Source organism: Pecten maximus, unplaced genomic scaffold (assembly GCF_902652985.1).
Source record: "Pecten maximus unplaced genomic scaffold, xPecMax1.1, whole genome shotgun sequence".
Lineage (NCBI taxonomy): Eukaryota > Metazoa > Mollusca > Bivalvia > Pectinida > Pectinidae > Pecten > Pecten maximus.
Window position 1 is genome coordinate 821,139 of NW_022982135.1, and position 18,275 is coordinate 839,413.

Below are 18,275 nucleotides of genomic sequence, written 5' to 3' on the forward strand. Positions count from 1 at the left end.
CCTGAGTGTTGGGTAATAAGACATACCTGTACTGTAGGTAGATACACCTGTGTGTTGGGTAATAAGACATACCTGTACTGTGGGTAGATATACCTGTGTATTGGGTAATAAGACATACCTGTACGGCGGGTAGATACACCTGTGTGTTGGGTAATAAGACATACCTGAACTGTGGGTAGATATACCTGTGTATTGAGTAATAAGACATACCTGTACTGTAGGTAGATACACCTGTGTGTTGGGTAATAAGACATACCTGTACAGTTGGTATATACACCTGTGTATTGGGTAATAAGACCTGTGGTGTTTTCTTTCCTGCTTATGCCAATGCGCAGCCTTTCATCTTAGGATTGTGATGTTTGGTCTAGTATCCCAATGCCTTGGTAGTTATGACTCTAATTCATTGTTGTGCAGTAAATTTCACAACAAACAATTATGATCCACTCAGAAACTTAAGGGAGATTAAACTGTCCAAGGTTTTTTTGAGTTGAGTGTATAGGTTGGAATTCAGTCCTTGTTTAATGTTTAGAAGTCAGTAATGACCACAACTAGATAAATCAATGATGACGCTAACACGGGGAATTTTTTCTGTTACAGGAAAATGTGTGGATTTGACTTCAGGGCTAGCAGCAAATCTTATGTCTGTGATGTTAACAGATTCAGCCTCGTGAAAAACTCCATAAAGTATTATGATGACTGTGCAAAAATACTAGGGTGAGTTTTACGTGGATACTTTTGACGTTCAGGCCAGAAAGAGTTTAGTGAATTCTTCAGACCTATAAAAAAGTGTATTTTGAATTGTCCAACCCAACAGGATTTAGTGACTTGGTAACATTTTCCGACTTAGAAAAATAGATATTTTAAAGGCAAAGAAAGTGAGTTATTGAGGAATTCTTTTCCTTGAATTCTTTGTTTTAGCAGAATAGAGGAAGGCAACAGCACCAGCTCCAGGAATCTTGGATTTCTGCAATTGTTGGGTAATAATTCTGGCTTTTTCAGAAGTCTCAAGTGACCTATTCTCAAAAATTAAATTGCCTTTTGTCTGTCGTCGTCCGTCGTGCGTCATGAATCTGTAAATAATTTACATTTTCGACTTCTTCTCAAAAACTGCTTAACCAAATTCAATGAAATTTGGCAGAAAGTTTCTATGGCTGAAGGTCAACCAAAATAGTGAATTATATGGTCCCCACCCCCAGGGGCCTGAGGGACAGGGCCAAAAAGGGTCAAAATGACTAAAATTTCAAAATTCTTCTTCTCTTCTCTCGGATATGGTGAAGACATAGATGGAAGGGTCTTAAGGTGCTTTACCAAAATTGTGAATTTCATAACCCTGGGGTCTCACGTTTACCCCTGGGGAGGGGGTAAATGAAACTATAGTTTATATAGAGAAATCACATTTTTGATTTTTAGCTCACCTGAACCGAAGGTCCGGTAAGCTTATGCCATCGCGGGGCGCCCGTCGTCCGTCCTTGCTTCAAATCGCTACTAGTCAAAAAGTTCTTATTGGATTTTGACCAAATTTGGCCAGAAACATCCTTATAAGGGATTGAAAACAAATGAAAAATGTACTTGATCATGCTTAGTTGAGTTCATTTTAATCATTTAATTCCTCGTTTCATTATTGTTCAAACCTTGACGGAGTGCCCGGTTAAGGTGTCTCGACACTTTATCACTAGCCCTTCACCTCTGGGTTGTGAGTTCGAAATCTACGTTGGGCAGTTGCCAGGTACTGACCGTAGGCCAGTAGTTTTTCTCTGGGTACTCCAGCTTTCCTCCACCTCCAAAACCTGGCACATCCTTAAATGACACTGGCTGTTAATAGGAAGTTAAACAAAATCAAACCAAACCAAACTATCTTGATAGGATGATTGAATGGTGATAACTTACCTATCTGTTTACAGTCATGATATTCAGTGATTAGTGTTAAACAAATAATATTTGATGTTATATAACAAGTAATTGATTGAGTATTTTTTGGTGAAACCACTGCAGATCAAGTATTTCAATTCATGTACACAATACTATGTGTAATTTAATGATAATCTAACAATATACATGTATGTTTATTTTTGATAGATTGAGTGTAGAACAGAGCTTATAATATATATTCTGAAACGACCTCACCAAGGACTAGCTAGCTTGGAGAATTCCATCTCATGGACACTAACAACTTTCTAAAACAGAACATGATTTTTACCACATGTACAGTTGCTGTAACAGTCTGACGACGCCTCCGCTCCCCAAAGACGGGTTCACCAAGGAACAACCTCAACAAAACTTGGACACAGCAAACTTCCTAAAACAGCCAAACATTCTACCACAGCTGCTGTCTGTCACAGGTCATGGCTGAAGGTATCTGCCCAAAGACTGGGTTGACTTAATTAGGGACATCGCCAACAATACTTGGATAACACCCCCTCAGGTATACGTAGTACGAAGATAAGAACATTGTGACTTAGAACTGGTCCTAATTATGGCCTCCACAGCAAACAGAGGTTTACTGGTGTCACTCTGTCATACACAAAATCTTGTCTAGACTACTAACTATTTAGCATTGTTCAGGTTCAACCAAAGTCTGTATACAAATGTATGACTGTCTTAATTGCCACATATACATTATTTTAATGAGCAATTTTACTGTACACTGCTACCTTATCAATGTATTTTTGATGCTTGATTATAAGTTTGAATTACATTCTTTATTGCTCAAAACCAAATCAAAACAATATCAAACTTGTCACACACCTATCTTGTCATTATTGGATGATCCAAGGGAGATAACTCACTTATCTGTTTCATATTTTAAAGGTGGGTTATAAACATAATATTCAGTGAATTAGTGTTAATTGATAATTGTTTGATGTTATACAGCAAACTCAAAATAACTGATGGGTTATCTCATAATCCATATTGACTGAATCCTGTTTTTTTTTACTCAGTTTTCTACCATAATTGTATACATGGAAACTAATTGCAGGAATTATATTTTTGAATTTGTTTGAGAATTTGGAATTGACACACACAATCTGGTAATAGGAAGTTGTCTCTGGTTACATCTGACAAAGACAATCTGGTAACGACAAACAGAGATAAAAATGTACCATTGTAGAATGTCATGCTCTCAAAGCAGGAACAATGTGTTGGGTAATGTAGAACCAATTGTTATAGTATTTACCAACAGGACAACACTTCTGATTCAGTAGACACCAGAGATAGTAGATTGTTGTGTGTCGAGGAAAGTAATCTTGTTCTTACAAGCAATCAGTAGTATCATGTACACTGCATAGTGGAGATTTACGTGAGGGAGAAATTGATGCCAATTACACGGAGTCCTATTGATCGCGAAAATTTCCCCCACACATATTATCAGGATATCAATTGGCGTAATCTCGAAATACACATGGGCCCGGGTGGATTGATCGCGAAAATTAACCCCACGCATATTCACTGTAGTTTGCATATCGAAATCGTGAAATGAACCCCCTGCGAAAATAACCACGTTTACGGTACCACATTGACCTGTAAAGGGAGGAGTCATGAAACAGTTGTAAAACTTCGTGTATTAATGAATTTGGTAATTACAAGTCAATAATGAGATGAAGTCCTTGTTTATTTCACCCTAGCCACTCGCGAATGAAAAAGAATGCCCTGAATATGGACATAGTCAGTCTTTTGATGGAGAATAAGCTGTAACTTAATTGCCTTAAGATTTCGACCACTTCCTCCAAATGACCTACATATACATCATTAAATTCCTCATTATCCGAGTGTTTGTCCATCACTACTATCATAGAGACAATAATAATGTATTGGATTGTTGGATTGTTGGATAGATTAGAAATCATATATCACATATAGGCAATGGATGTACACATACATAGGATCTTTGTTCATCTAAAGCAATTGATTTATATTTTCCAGATCCATTGCTTGTGGGGTTCATATGTGGAAAGCTAGATCCTGATGACAGTATTAGAAGTGTGGCGTATTACATCTTAAACATAACTGGTGTTCCTGGAATGGATACATGTATGTTTTCCACTCTTTAGTTTACAAATTTACCAGGTAATATCAGACCTATAGTTGACTTGAACATTTCATTGCTTGGTAGTTAATGTTCATTTTCATTCTTATAGTATAACTGAAGTTCCTTTTAAATCATACAGGCTGAACATACCATTTTACCAGTGCTACATTTAAGTTACAAATGTTTGATGCTTTCATTGAATAATAATATAAATCTATTTCTAATGGAAGGCTGATCTTTGTTTATATGCACATGAAATTTCAGGGTATCCAGGTGTCTAGCATCCAGGGTTAATTGACCAAGTTATAGACTCCCATAACCAGTTGTGTCTTCTAAGCCAGGCCTGGACTAGTGGAGGATATCAAAAATTGGTGTAATGCCCGATTCCTGGCAAAAAAAGCTGGTCCATAAAGGGTTGAGCTCCTCAGTGTCTCCATCTGTTCCAGTAGAAGCTCAATTAGACCGCATAGCAATAGACATTCTGGGACATTAGAGACGACAGAATATGGAATTACTGGAAGGGGATTATTTATCTAAATGTGTAGAAGTTGTACACCTACAACATGACCACAATACACAAATAGAAGCTTACCAGCTTATAACAGAACTTATTTGTATATTTGGTATCGTATCCGTTTATAGATAGAATAAGGTTATGAGTTCGAATCTGACCTGTTTAAAGCCATTTGTTATTTTTGGCAGATTGATATTAAAGAGAGACTACAGTATGGATGTACTTGACATAATGGTTCCGCCCCAGGAGAGAGAGAAGCTGATAATGATGTTTGTCCAGCCTCGACAGAGAATATGTCGACCTGTCCAGTGGTAACTTGTTGGGACCAGATATACTATAATTATTCACAGATCAAGCTCCATTGGAACAAGTCACTTCAACTTCAGAGGCATAAATTAATAATAGAGGACGCTAAATCGTTCAGAGCAGCTACACAATTCTAAGTTTGTGGATCCGGGAAAAAAGTGACGGTCTATCCTAAAGGTTTCACCTGAAATGGCTGTTAGTGGAGAAGAGGCCACAGCTGGCATAAGGTAGAATCATGCCAGTCTGTCACTAGTGATGTCATCTCACGGACTGTCACTGTGGCGCTATTTGTCACTAGTGATGTCATCTCACAGAATGTCACTTTGGCCCAGGACCAGGTGATGTCACTAGTGATCTAATCTCACGGACTGTCACTGTGGCCTAGGACCAGGAGATGTCACTAGTGATGTCATCTCACAAAATGTCACTGTGGCCCAGTCTGTCACTTATTAAAGTGTTGTCATCTCACAGAATGTCACTGTGGCCTAGGACCAGGAGATGTCACTAGTGATGTCATCTCACGGAATGTCACTGTGGCCCAGTCTGTCACTAGTGATGTCATCTCACGGACTGTCACTGTGGCGCTATTTGTCACTAGTGATGTCATCTCACAGAATGTCACTTTGGCCCAGGACCAGGTTATGTCACTAGTGATCTAATCTCACGGACTGTCACTGTGGCCTAGGACCAGGAGATGTCACTAGTGATGTCATCTCACAAAATGTCACTGTGGCCCAGTCTGTCACTTATTAAAGTGTTGTCATCTCACAGAATGAAACTGTGGCCCAGGACCAGGTGATGTCACTAGTGATCTAATCTCACGGACTGTCACTGTGGCCTAGGACCAGGAGATGTCACTAGTGATGTCATCTCACAGAATGTCACTGTGGCCCAGTCTGTCACTAGTGATGACATCTCACAGAATGTCACTGTGGCCTAGTCTGTCACTAGTGATGTCATCTCACAGAACGTCACCGGGCCTAGTCTGTCACTAGTGATGTCATCTCACAGAATGTCAATGTGGCCTAGTCTGTCACTAGTGATGTCATCTCACAGAATGTCAATGTGGCCTAGTCTGTCACTTATTAAAGTGATGTCATCTCACAGAATGTCACTGTGGCCCAGTCTGTCACTAGTGATGACATCTCACAGAATGTCACTGTGGCCTAGTCTGTCACTAGTGATGTCATTTCACAGAATGTTACTGTGGCCTAGGACCAGGTGATGTCACTAGTGATGTCATCTCACAGAATGTCACTGTGGCCCAGTCTGTCACTAGTGATGACATCTAACAGAATGTCACTGTGGCCTAGTCTGTCACTAGTGATGTCATTTCACAGAATGTCACTGTGGCCTAGGACCAGGTGATGAAACTAGTGATGTCATCTCACAGAATGTCACTGTGGCCTAGTCTGTCACTAGTGATGTCATTTCACAGAATGTCACTGTGGCCTAGGACCAGGTGATGAAACTAGTGATGTCATTTCACAGAATGTCACTGTGGCCTAGGACCAGGTGATGTCACTAGTGATGACATCTCACAGAATGTCACTGTGGCCTAGTCTGTCACTAGTGATGTCATTTCACAGAATGTCACTGTGGCCTAAGACCAGGTGATGTCACTAGTGATGTCATCTCACAGAATGTCACTGTGGCCCAGTCTGTCACTAGTGATGACATCTCACAGAATGTCACTGTGGCCTAGTCTGTCACTAGTGATGTCATCTCACAGAATGTCACTGTGGCCCAGGACCAGGTGATGTCACTAGTGATCTAATCTCACGGACTGTCACTGTGGCCTTGGACCAGGAGATGTCACTAGTGATGTCATCTCACAGAATGTCACTGTGGCCCAGTCTGTCACTAGTGATGTCATCTCACAGAATGTCACTGTGGCCCAGGACCAGGTGATGTCACTAGTGATCTAATCTCACGGACTGTCACTGTGGCCTTGGACCAGGAGATGTCACTAGTGATGTCATCTCACAGAATGTCACTGTGGCCCAGTCTGTCACTTATTAAAGTGTTGTCATCTCACAGAATATCACTGTGGCCTAGGACCAGGAGATGTCACTAGTGATGTCATCTCACAGAATGTCACTGTGGCCCAGTCTGTCACTAGTGATGTCATCTCACAGAATGAAACTGTGGCCCAGCCCAAACAGAAAAAACTAGCTATTTACTTGCTCGTCAAAATAGCTCGCAGCAAGCTAGTCGCACGCTGCTTTCACTACCTAGTAACTAGCAAATATTTGGAACCTTTTTACGCGCTTAAAACTAGCTTGCGAACTAAAACACTGCATGATGATTATTACCAATTAGCTCGCAACTAGCTAGAGACTAGCTAGTGACAAGCTCGAGACTAGCTAGTGACAAGCTCGCGACTAGCATGTGGCATTAGCTCTCAGCACACATACATTAACCTGCATGAGTCCTGATGTAACACATGCCTCCTTACCCTGCGAAAATATGCAAGGATATCCCCGGATAATCAACAGTAATCCAAGTCTTGTGATATCCATAGAATATCTGTAAGGATTTCTCTGGATTTCACAAGATTTAATCTCTGGATAACCCACAACGGTATTGGAACAGGATATCTAGGAATATCTAGGGAAAAATCCAGGGTGGAGAGTCTGGATTTTTTCCTGGATATTCCAAGATTTCCAGTTCCAATACCGTCATGGGTTATCCAGAGATTAGTCTGGACTCAACAGAGATGAGGAAAGTCTGGATTTCCCTGGATATTCCAAGATATCCTGTTCCTTAAATCTTGTAAAATCCAGAGAAATCCTCACAGATATCTATGGATATTACAAGACTTATACAATGGATTAATCTGGATTAGTGAAGACAATTCTAGACTAATCCAGACTGGTTTTAATTTAATTGATTGCAAAAAATATGTAAATGCACAAGTGAATGCATGTTGTAATAAAACACTAATTCTGTAAACACACAAATCTATCCATAATCAAACAGAAAACAAAAGCAACATGCTGATTCTATAATATTCATGTAAGATTTATATTTCATTTGAGTACCCCAATGCCTTTACCAGTTGAATACAGACAGATTTTACCACTGGCATTCCAATTTATAGTTGGATACAGCACATTCCAAATTCAACACAAGACTGAGCTGAAGAGTACCTTTTCTGATACAGAAATTAAAATAAAAAAGCAGAATGCTTACTTCATATTTTGTACATAATTAAAACAAGGAGATGACATCCACAATTGATTTATCTTTATTTATTCTATGTAATATATGATCTTTAACAGTAAAGTGGACCATAAATTCTTGAAGATGTTCCATAAATTAAAACCTTCGAGGAAATGTCTACTATATGATCACAAGTTTGGTCAAAGTTTATTATCACATAATTGGGGACCTGTTATCCAGCGATTTCCTTGTGTAATATATCTGCCTTTGTCAAAAATATGATATATATACGGTATACTTCTGGCATCCTAGCCATGCACACACACTTCATCTTCAAGATTCATAATAATGTTTCTACATTATCATCAACAGTTATTTGACAGCAAGTTAGACCTCTGTACATCAGTACTTTTAATAATCAGTCCCTGTGTCTTTCAGTTCACTTCATTTGTCTTTGACTGTTGGACTTGCTAGCTTTTAAGCCATAAAACTGGTCAGACTCCTCTAGTATACGATGAAAACGTATGTAGACTGGACAAAGAAACCTGAAAATACATGAAATTCTATGATATAACAATTTGTATTAGCAGGGCATCCAGTTGACCCTTGACTTCTTGCAATTTCAGAAGTCAAATCACAATTTCTGAACAATCTGAAGGGTCAAAACGTATGTCAAATAGACATGTCCCTTCAAACTCAAGAGTCAGATCTCAATTTTGGGAGTCAAAAACATACCCTCAGGGGTCAACTGGATGCCCTGTATTAGGCTAGCATCAACTGGTGTAAGTGTGATAATGAGATTGCAAAAGAATACAATTATAATAATTGAACAACAATTATCTAATATTGATTAAATCATCTTGACAAAACATGATCAGGTGTGAATGAAAACTTAAAGCAGTATCTTAATTATTAAGATCTTAATATAGATACCGATGAACTCATTTAGTAGAAATATGGGGGAAAAAACGCGCACAAAAACGATCTAGGCCACATGATCATCCTACAGGTTTTTAATCTAAATCAATGATTTTGAATTCAGAAATAAACTACGTCACGCCAGAATGTGAAATGGATGCACATATAAATGCGTCCTTAATTTAATTTGACCCCTTATGTGTGTCAACAAACACCGTACTCGCTGTCGGTATATGTGCAAGTGAATCTAGATCGGCTGTACGTGCATGGCCTGTGATTACCGGTGAATACATGACTAAAACTCAAAAACAATAAAGACCACTCCTATGAAGTTAATATAAATACTCATAATTAAATGGTGTAACAGGATCGAATGGTATGTAGCTATATACTCAGTAGGCCTACTGACAGGTGACACTGACAGCCGACGACAAAATTCAATTTCAAATAGAATATTGTAAACTTACTGCACAAAGATTTCCTTTGATAATTGCACACCATAAACATCAAGAACGGTGAAATTGTTTTTCCATTAGTCGATCTTCTTCAGCACAACATGTTCAGTCTAAAACGTGATTTGTTTAAAACGCAAAATAGGCCTACCGTCTTCTAGTCCTCGGTTTCTTCCCGAAGTTCCCGCTAAAATCTCGCTTCCGGTAAGCTTATACGGAATCTGTTCAAAATCTAAATCCAGTCGATGTTATTCGTGTTTAATATTCTCGATTTTGTTGTTTTATTTAATTGCCTTATTTTTTTAAAAGATTACTTCTACAAACATATGAACATAACATGCTTGTACAAGCCACAATATGCATAACGTTACAAACGTATTTTCCTAAGCGGCCCTAAAGTCCAATCGGGCCGCTTATGCCATTTATTTTGCACATCAGCTGTGTACAGGCGAGACTCGCCTACGTACACAGGTAATGCAATCAAGCATGGTCATACGATATATATATATCATTCGACTGTTGCTAATTAATGAACGCTCCTGATGCGAAGTATTTTGTTTTTAGCACGCGGACACATACATCTAGACTTTACGGCATTGTAATGTTTTAACACACGTGGACTGTTCACATTACGATAATGATTACGTAACGTGTTGATAGTTGTTTAATCTGATCGGACGGGTTTGTATTATACTATATGTCAATTAAATGAGTTAAATCAGTTGCAGATATTTTTTTTGATATTTTTATTTCCACTGTTTTGTAATTTTATTTTTTATTTATTATTTATTTTTTTGCTGTAAATTTACGTGAAAAAAACACTTGACTTTTGTCAGATGCATTAGTTCAGTTATTAACGGTATATAACAGAAAGGAGTTTTGTACAATTGATCACATCGAACATGATGCAGTTTTCTTACAGGAGGTCTGAAATTGATTTTGGTACCAATTTTTTAAATGATCTATTGAAAACTTTTTTAGTGAATTTGAATGAGCTGACATCCATGATACATGTATAAGCTTATATATACTTGAGTATATTATTGTAACTTGCTTTTCAGTTACATGAATTAAACAAATGTTGAATAAATTTAACAGTTAATCTTATTCTAAGTAGTAGTTTTTATTTGGCAATTTGCTGCCTCTTTCAAAAGTGTTATAATTACAAAAGAGGAATTGAAAGATGGTTTAATAGTTTACCTTTCTAGAGATGTTTATTTTACAGACAGAATATTAGAAGGAAGTTTTAGGCATGCTCATGTTGAATATATATAATTGGTAAACTATACATCCAAGTTTTGTAAGAATGAAAACCTTCAAATTTAGTGATAACAAATTAGCTTGTTGCGAGCATACCAGAAAATGACTAGCTATTTGTGAATAAACAGAAAAGTGACTAGCTTGCAACTAGCTCGCGCAAGCTCGTGACTAGCTCATTGCAGAATGAGACAAGCTCGCAAAATGATCGCTGAAATCTTTGCAAGCTAGTACTACCATACCATGCACATATTTCGAGCTAATTGCGAGCTTGATAGCTTCAAACTAGCTAGTCTCTAGCTTGTTTCTAGCTAGTGACCAGCATGTATTTTTGTAAGGGAGAACCAGGTGATGTCACTAGTGATCTAATCTCACGGACTGTCACTGTGGCCTAGGACCAGGAGGTGTCACTAGTGATGTCATCTCACAGAATGTCACTGTGGCCCAGTCTGTCACTTATTAAAGTGTTGTCATCTCACAGAATGTCACTGTGGCCTAGGACCAGGAGATGTCACTAGTGATGTCATCTCACAGAATGTCACTGTGGCCCAGTCTGTCACTTATAGTGATGTCATCTCACAGAATGAAACTGTGGCCCAGGACCAGGTGATGTCACTAGTGATCTAATCTCACGGACTGTCACTGTGGCCTAGGACCAGGAGGTGTCACTAGTGATGTCATCCCGCGGACTGTCACTGTGGCCCTGTCTGTCACTAGTGATGACATCTCACAGAATGTCACTGTGGCCCAGTCTGTCACTTATTAAAGTGTTGTCATCTCACAGAATGTCACTGTGGCCTAGGACCAGGAGATGTCACTAGTGATGTCATCTCACAGAATGCCACTGTGGCCCAGTCTGTCACTAGTGATGACATCTCACAGAATGTCACTGTGGCCTAGTCTGTCACTAGTGATGACATCTCACAGAATGTCAATGTGGCCTAGTCTGTCACTAGTGATGTCATCTCACAGAATGTCAATGTGGCCTAGTCTGTCACTTATTAAAGTGATGTCATCTCACAGAATGTCACTGTGGCCCAGTCTGTCACTAGTGATGACATCTAACAGAATGTCACTGTGGCCTAGTCTGTCACTAGTGAGGTCATTTCACAGAATGTCACTGTGGCCTAGGACCAGGTGATGTCACTAGTGATGTCATCTCACAGAATGTCACTGTGGCCCAGTCTGTCACTAGTGATGTCATCTCACAGAATGTCACTGTGGCCCAGGACCAGGTGATGTCACTAGTGATGTCATCTCACGGACTGTCACTGTGGCCTAGGACCAGGTGATGTCACTAGTGATGTCATCTCACAGAATGTCACTGTGGCCCAGTCTGTCACTAGTGATGTCATCTCACAGAATGTCACTGTGACCTAGGACCAGGTGATGTCACTAGAGATATCATCTCACGGACTGTCACTGTGGCCTAGGACCAGGAGATGATACATCTTTATCATGGCCAAGCCATCATACAAGATCAAATTCATTAGCACTGTGGTAGAGCCGTGTTGCAGAATTGCTATGAACCTATTATACACAAACTATAGTCAATTCTATACAGAGTAGAGAGATTGATATAGGAAAACTTGTGATAGGGTTCTGAGGGATGGTGTACGTGTCATGTTAAAATAACAGAGAAGTATACGTATTCTGTTGTATTTAAATTCATTTTGTTAAGTACATTACATGTGGAATGTGTTCCATGCTTTTACTGTAATATGTGAATTTATAATGCTGGTAGTTCACCGGAATGTGACAAGCCAGTGACCTATGAAGTTACAACTTTTCAGGGTGTGCCATAGGTTCTAATCCTGTTCTGTAAATGAGGTTATGTCCCCACCCCTGATTCCAAAATATTTAACAAATTAAAAGTACATGTATATCCATTCAGGTTGGCATTGAATGTCCTCTGGAAATTTTCTGTTTGTGTACTTGAAAATTGATTCTAACAATTTAAAAAGAAAATATTTGTAGATTATACAAGCATGTACACATCAACCTAATATGGAAATGTAAGATTCTAAGGGAGACAACTAAGGAATTTAAAAAAAAAACTAATTGTCTCCCTTGTATCACAACACACCTGAACAAGGTAAGTGATAATTAGTTGTTCAACAGTATCGTTCCAATCATTGTGTTTTCACTTCTATTGTGTACTGTGTACACTGTAGATGGGCCGCGGTGGCCGAGTGGTTAAGGTGTCCCCACACTTTACCACTAGCCCTCCACCACTGGGTTGCGAGTTCGAAACCTACGTGGGGCAGTTGCCAGGTACTGACCGTATGCCGGTGGTTTTTCTCCGGGTACTCCGACTTTCCTCCACCTACAAAACCTGGCACGTCCTTAAATGACCCTGGCTGTTAATAAGACGTTAAACAAAACAAACCAAACCAAACTGTAGATGGTATACATGACTAATATATACATGTATGTTATTATACTGTAAAATGATATAATACCAGTTGTGTATGTGTGTATAGTATAATTATACACTGTAAAAATGATATAATACCAGTTGTATATGTGTGTATAGTATAATTATACACTGCAGTTAACCTTGGCTATTTGTTAATACTTGTTGCTTTTATAAACTGACGAAATGTTGCTGGCCAGCTTGTGGCAGTATATGTTACCTAAGTTTTACCCTACACTGCCAAAATTGATCAAAATTTGTACGATGTATAAATGTTGTTTGACTGAGGTGGGTACATTTTGTAGGTAGTGTTGTTTGACTGAGGTGGGTACATTTTGTAGGTAGTGTTGTTTGACTGAGGTGGGTACATTTTGTAGGTAGTGTTGTTTGACTGAGGTGGGTACATTTTGTAGGTAGTGTTGTTTGACTGAGGTGGGTACATTCTGTAGGTAGTGTTGTTTGACTGTGGTGGGTACATTTGTAGGTAGTGTTGTTTGACTGAGGTGGGTACATTTTGTAGGTAGTGTTGTTTGACTGAGGTGGGTACATTTGTAGGAAGTGTTGTTGACTGAGGTGGTAGGTAGTTGTTTGACTGAGGTGGGTACATTTTGTAGGTAGTGTTGTTTGACTGAGGATGGGTACATTTTGTAGGTAGTGTTGTTTGACTGAGGTGGGTACATTCTGTAGGTAGTGTTGTTTGACTGAGGTGGGTACATTCTGTAGGTAGTGTTGTTTGACTGAGGTGGGTACATTTGTAGGTAGTGTTGTTTGACTGAGGTGGGTACATTTGTAGGTAGTGTTGTTTGACTGAGGTGGGTACATTTTGTAGGTAGTGTTGTTTGACTGAGGTGGGTACATTCTGTAGGTAGTGTTGTTTGACTGAGGTGGGTACATTCTGTAGGTAGTGTTGTTTGACTGAGGTGGGTACATTCTGTAGGTAGTGTTGTTTGACTGAGGTGGGTACATTTTGTAGGTAGTGTTGTTTGACTGAGGTGGGTACATTATGTAGGTAGTGTTGTTTGACTGAGGTGGGTACATTTTGTAGGTAGTGTTGTTTGACTGAGGTGGGTACATTTTGTAGGTAGTGTTGTTTGACTGAGGTGGGTACATTTTGTAGGTAGTGTTGTTTGACTGAGGTGGGTACATTTTGTAGGTAGTGTTGTTTGACTGAGGTGGGTACATTTTGTAGGTAGTGTTGTTGACTGAGGTGGGTACATTTTGTAGGTAGTGTTGTTTGACTGAGGTGGGTACATTTTGTAGGTAGTGTTGTTTGACTGAGGTGGGTACATTTTGTAGGTAGTGTTGTTTGACTGAGGTGGGTACATTTTGTAGGTAGTGTTGTTTGACTGAGGTGGGTACATTCTGTAGGTAGTGTTGTTTGACTGAGGTGGGTACATTTTGTAGGTAGTGTTGTTTGACTGAGGTGGGTACATTTTGTAGGTAGTGTTGTTTGACTGAGGTGGGTACATTTCTGTAGGTAGTGTTGTTTGACTGAGGTGGGTACATTTTGTAGGTAGTGTTGTTTGACTGAGGTGGGTACATTCTGTAGGTAGTGTTGTTTGACTGAGGTGGGTACATTCTGTAGGTAGTGTTGTTTGACTGAGGTGGGTACATTTGTAGGTAGTGTTGTTTGACTGAGGTGGGTACATTCTGTAGGTAGTGTTGTTTGACTGAGGTGGGTACATTTTGTAGGTAGTGTTGTTTGACTGAGGTGGGTACATTTTGTAGGTAGTGTTGTTTGACTGAGGTGGGTACATTTTGTAGGTAGTGTTGTTTGACTGAGGTGGGTACATTTTGTAGGTAGTGTTGTTTGACTGAGGTGGGTACATTTTGTAGGTAGTGTTGTTTGACTGAGGTGGGTACATTTTGTAGGTAGTGTTGTTTGACTGAGGTGGGTACATTCTGTGAGGTAGTGTTGTTTGACTGAGCTGGGTACATTCTGTAAGGTAGTGTTGTTTGACTGAGGTGGGTACATTATGTAGGTAGTGTTTGTTTGACTGAGGTGGGTACATTCTCTGTAGGTAGTGTTGTTGAACTGAGGTGGGTACTTCTGTAGGTAGTGTTGTTTGACTGATGTTACTTCTGTAGGTAGGTGTTTGACTGAGGTGGGTAAATTTTTGTAGTAGTGTTGTTTGACTGAGTGGGTATACATTCTTGTATGTAGTGTTTGTTTGACTGAGGTGGGTACATTTTGTAGGTAGGGTTGTTTGACTGCGTGGTAATGTTCTGTAGGTAGTGTTGTTTGACTGAGGTGGGTCAAAGTGAGTGGAGAAAGTAGGGGAAAGTGGATGTAAAGGTATAGGGAGTTAGTGGTGTAGTTTATTTTGTAGGTAGAGGTGGTTTTGATTGCTGAGGTGGGTAACATTTTTTGTAGGTAGTGTTTGTTTGACTGAGGTGGGTAACATTTTGTAAAAAAGGTAGTGTTTGTTTGACTGAGGTGGGGTACATTTTGTAGGTATGTTGTTTGGGGGAAATAAAAGGTTCACCCCGTGGGTATGGGGTTTAAGGGGGGTTTTGGGGAATTAGAAATTTTGTTTAAAATTACAGTTGAAAGGAAGTGTTTTTGCCCTAGCTACATGCTAAATAGGGGTTTTACTCGGGGACATTTTGGATATTTGTTAAAACCTGAATTTCCCAACTTTGCCAAAAATATTCTGATAAGGGGCCCTTTGTTTGTTAAAAAACATGAAAAACCCCTTTAAAAAAGGAACAATTTTAATCTCATTTCTTGTTTTTCGAAAATCCCCTGAATGGGAAATAAAATGGGGTTACTTGATAATGGCATCCGGGATCCCAAAATTAATTGACCCCCCGGGCATCAACGGCCTATTTGGCATCATGATCCGGTCCCATTACGAACCATTAATTTGTTATCAAAAAATTCCATTTTGAAAAGGGGGGAAATATCCCGGACATACCCTCCAGAAATTAAAACGGCCATACTCGGGAAATCTCCAAACCCTTCCCAAAACCTCCCTTTACTTGAATCTTTCCAATCTGCCATAACTCCATAACCCCTCCCAAACCTTCCCATACCTGCATATTAAAAACTTGCCCTCTTAATACCCCTCCCATACCGGGAATTTTACTCTGCCCCAAAATCAAACCTAATTTGCCTACCCCATACCCCGAAAAATCTCCCATACACTCCCCTACCGGCCAAAACCGGGCCCTTTAACTCCATACCCCTGAATCCCCTACCGCCTCTGGCCCATCCCTTGCCATACTCTGCTACCCTACATACCGCCTACCCCGACATCCCTCTAAACCAAAACTCGCCAAATCTACCATACACTCCCCTACCGCCTTTCCTATAAGGATCCCCTGCCATACTCTGCCATAATCTCCCATACCTCCATCCCTCCCATACACTGCCAAAATTTCTCCCATACTTGAAAAACTTCCAAGCCCTCGGGATACCTGAAAATACTCTGCCATAATTTTACCATAACCCCAACCTCCCATACTGTGACATACTAGTAGCTCTGCCTGACAAACTCTGGCATACACTGCCATACCCTGCCGTACTCTGACATACTTTGCCATACTCTGACATACTTTGCCATACTCTGACATACTCTGACATACACTGCCATTCTCTGCCATACTCTGACATACACTGCCATAATCTACCATACACTGCCATACTCTGCCATTCTCTGACATACCCTGCCATACACTGCCAAACTCTGCCATAATCTGCCATACTCTGACATACTCTGTCATACTCTGACATGCGCTAAACATACTATGAAATACCCTGCCACACTCTTACATACTCACGCATACTATCACTGTTACCCCTTGACAAATCCCTTCCTGGATGATCAGAAACCCAGGACATTAAGCTGTTGTATAGGACCCGAACAGCATTAGCAGAGTCTCGGGGCTTTCAAATGATGTTCTGGATGTTATGAATGTAGGCATGCCAGCTACAGAAATGTTCTCTTTAGCAATAGACTTATGTGATCATCACAACATCCTAGCTACAAAAATGTTCTTTTTAGCAATAGACCAGATGTCTCATCATCACAACATCCAAGATACGCCTGTACACCTGTCCATCTGGCTGTCTAATTTGTTGGCCTCGACATCTGTCTGACTTGTCGAATAGACACCTGTCTAACTGGTCAGCCTCGATGTCCATCTAACTTGTCGGCTTGGACACATGTCCATTAGGTTGGCTTCGACACCTGTCTTACATGTTCTCCTTGACACCTGTCTTACAGGTTCACCTCGACACCTGTCTTACTGGTTCACCTTGACACCTGTCTTACAGGTTCACCTCGACACCTGTCTGTCGGGATGGCCTTCACATCTGTCTTACTGGTTCACCTCGACATCTGTCTTACTGGTTCACCTCGACACCTGTCTTACTGGTTCACCTCGACATTTGTCTTACTGGTTCATCTCGACACCTGTTTTACTGGTTCACCTCGACACCTGTCTTACTGGTTCACCTCGACATCTGTCTTACTGGTTCATCTCGACACCTCGACACCTGTCTTACTGGTTCACCTCGACACCTGTCTTACTGGTTTACCTCGACACATGTCTTACTGGTTCACCTCGACACCTGACTTACTGGTTCACCTCGACACCTAACTTACTGGTTTACCTCGACACCTGTCTTACTGGTTCACCAGACACCTGTCTTACTGGTTCACCTCGACATCTGTCTTACTGGTTCACCTCGACACCTGTCTTACTGGTTCACCTCGACACTGGTTCACTTCGACATCTGTCTTACTGGTTCATCATGACACCTGTCTAACTGGTTCATCTCGACATCTGTCTGTCGGGATGGCCTCGACACCTGTCTTACCGGTTTACCTCGACACCTGTCTTACTGGTGCACTTCAAAACCCGTCTTACTGGTTCACCTCGACACCTGACTTACTGGTTCACCTCGACACCTGACTTACTGGTTCATTTCAACACCTGACTTACTGGTTCACCTCAACACCTGACTTACTGGTTCAACTCGACACCTGACTTACCGGTTCACCTCGACACCTGACTTACTGGTTCATTTCAATACCTGACTTACTGGTTCACCTCAACACCTGACTTACTGGTTCAACTCGACACCTGACTTACTGGTTCATTTCAACACCTGACTTACTGGTTCACCTCAACACCTGACTTACTGGTTCAACTCGACACCTGACTTACCGGTTCACCTTGACACCTGTCTTACCGGTTTACCTCGACACTTGT

The 18,275-nt window shown here is 40.4% G+C and overlaps 2 long non-coding RNA genes across 3 annotated transcripts in view; both read left to right on the top strand.

Annotated features, from left to right (window-relative positions):
• Positions 1-18,275, top strand: part of LOC117320390 — a 58,014-nt gene that overhangs the window by 14,118 nt on the left and 25,621 nt on the right. Inside the window, exon 2 of the long non-coding RNA XR_004531032.1 lies at positions 598-714. This is a non-coding gene — a long non-coding RNA (uncharacterized LOC117320390). The remainder of the gene's footprint in view (positions 1-597; positions 715-18,275) is intronic.
• Positions 2,082-5,279, top strand: LOC117320391. 2 transcript variants are annotated; one of them, XR_004531035.1, is made up of 3 exons: positions 2,082-2,422; positions 3,922-4,029; positions 4,292-5,279. It is a non-coding gene; the product is annotated as an uncharacterized LOC117320391 (long non-coding RNA). The 2 variants fall into 2 exon arrangements; XR_004531034.1 differs by having other exon boundaries at positions 4,730-5,279.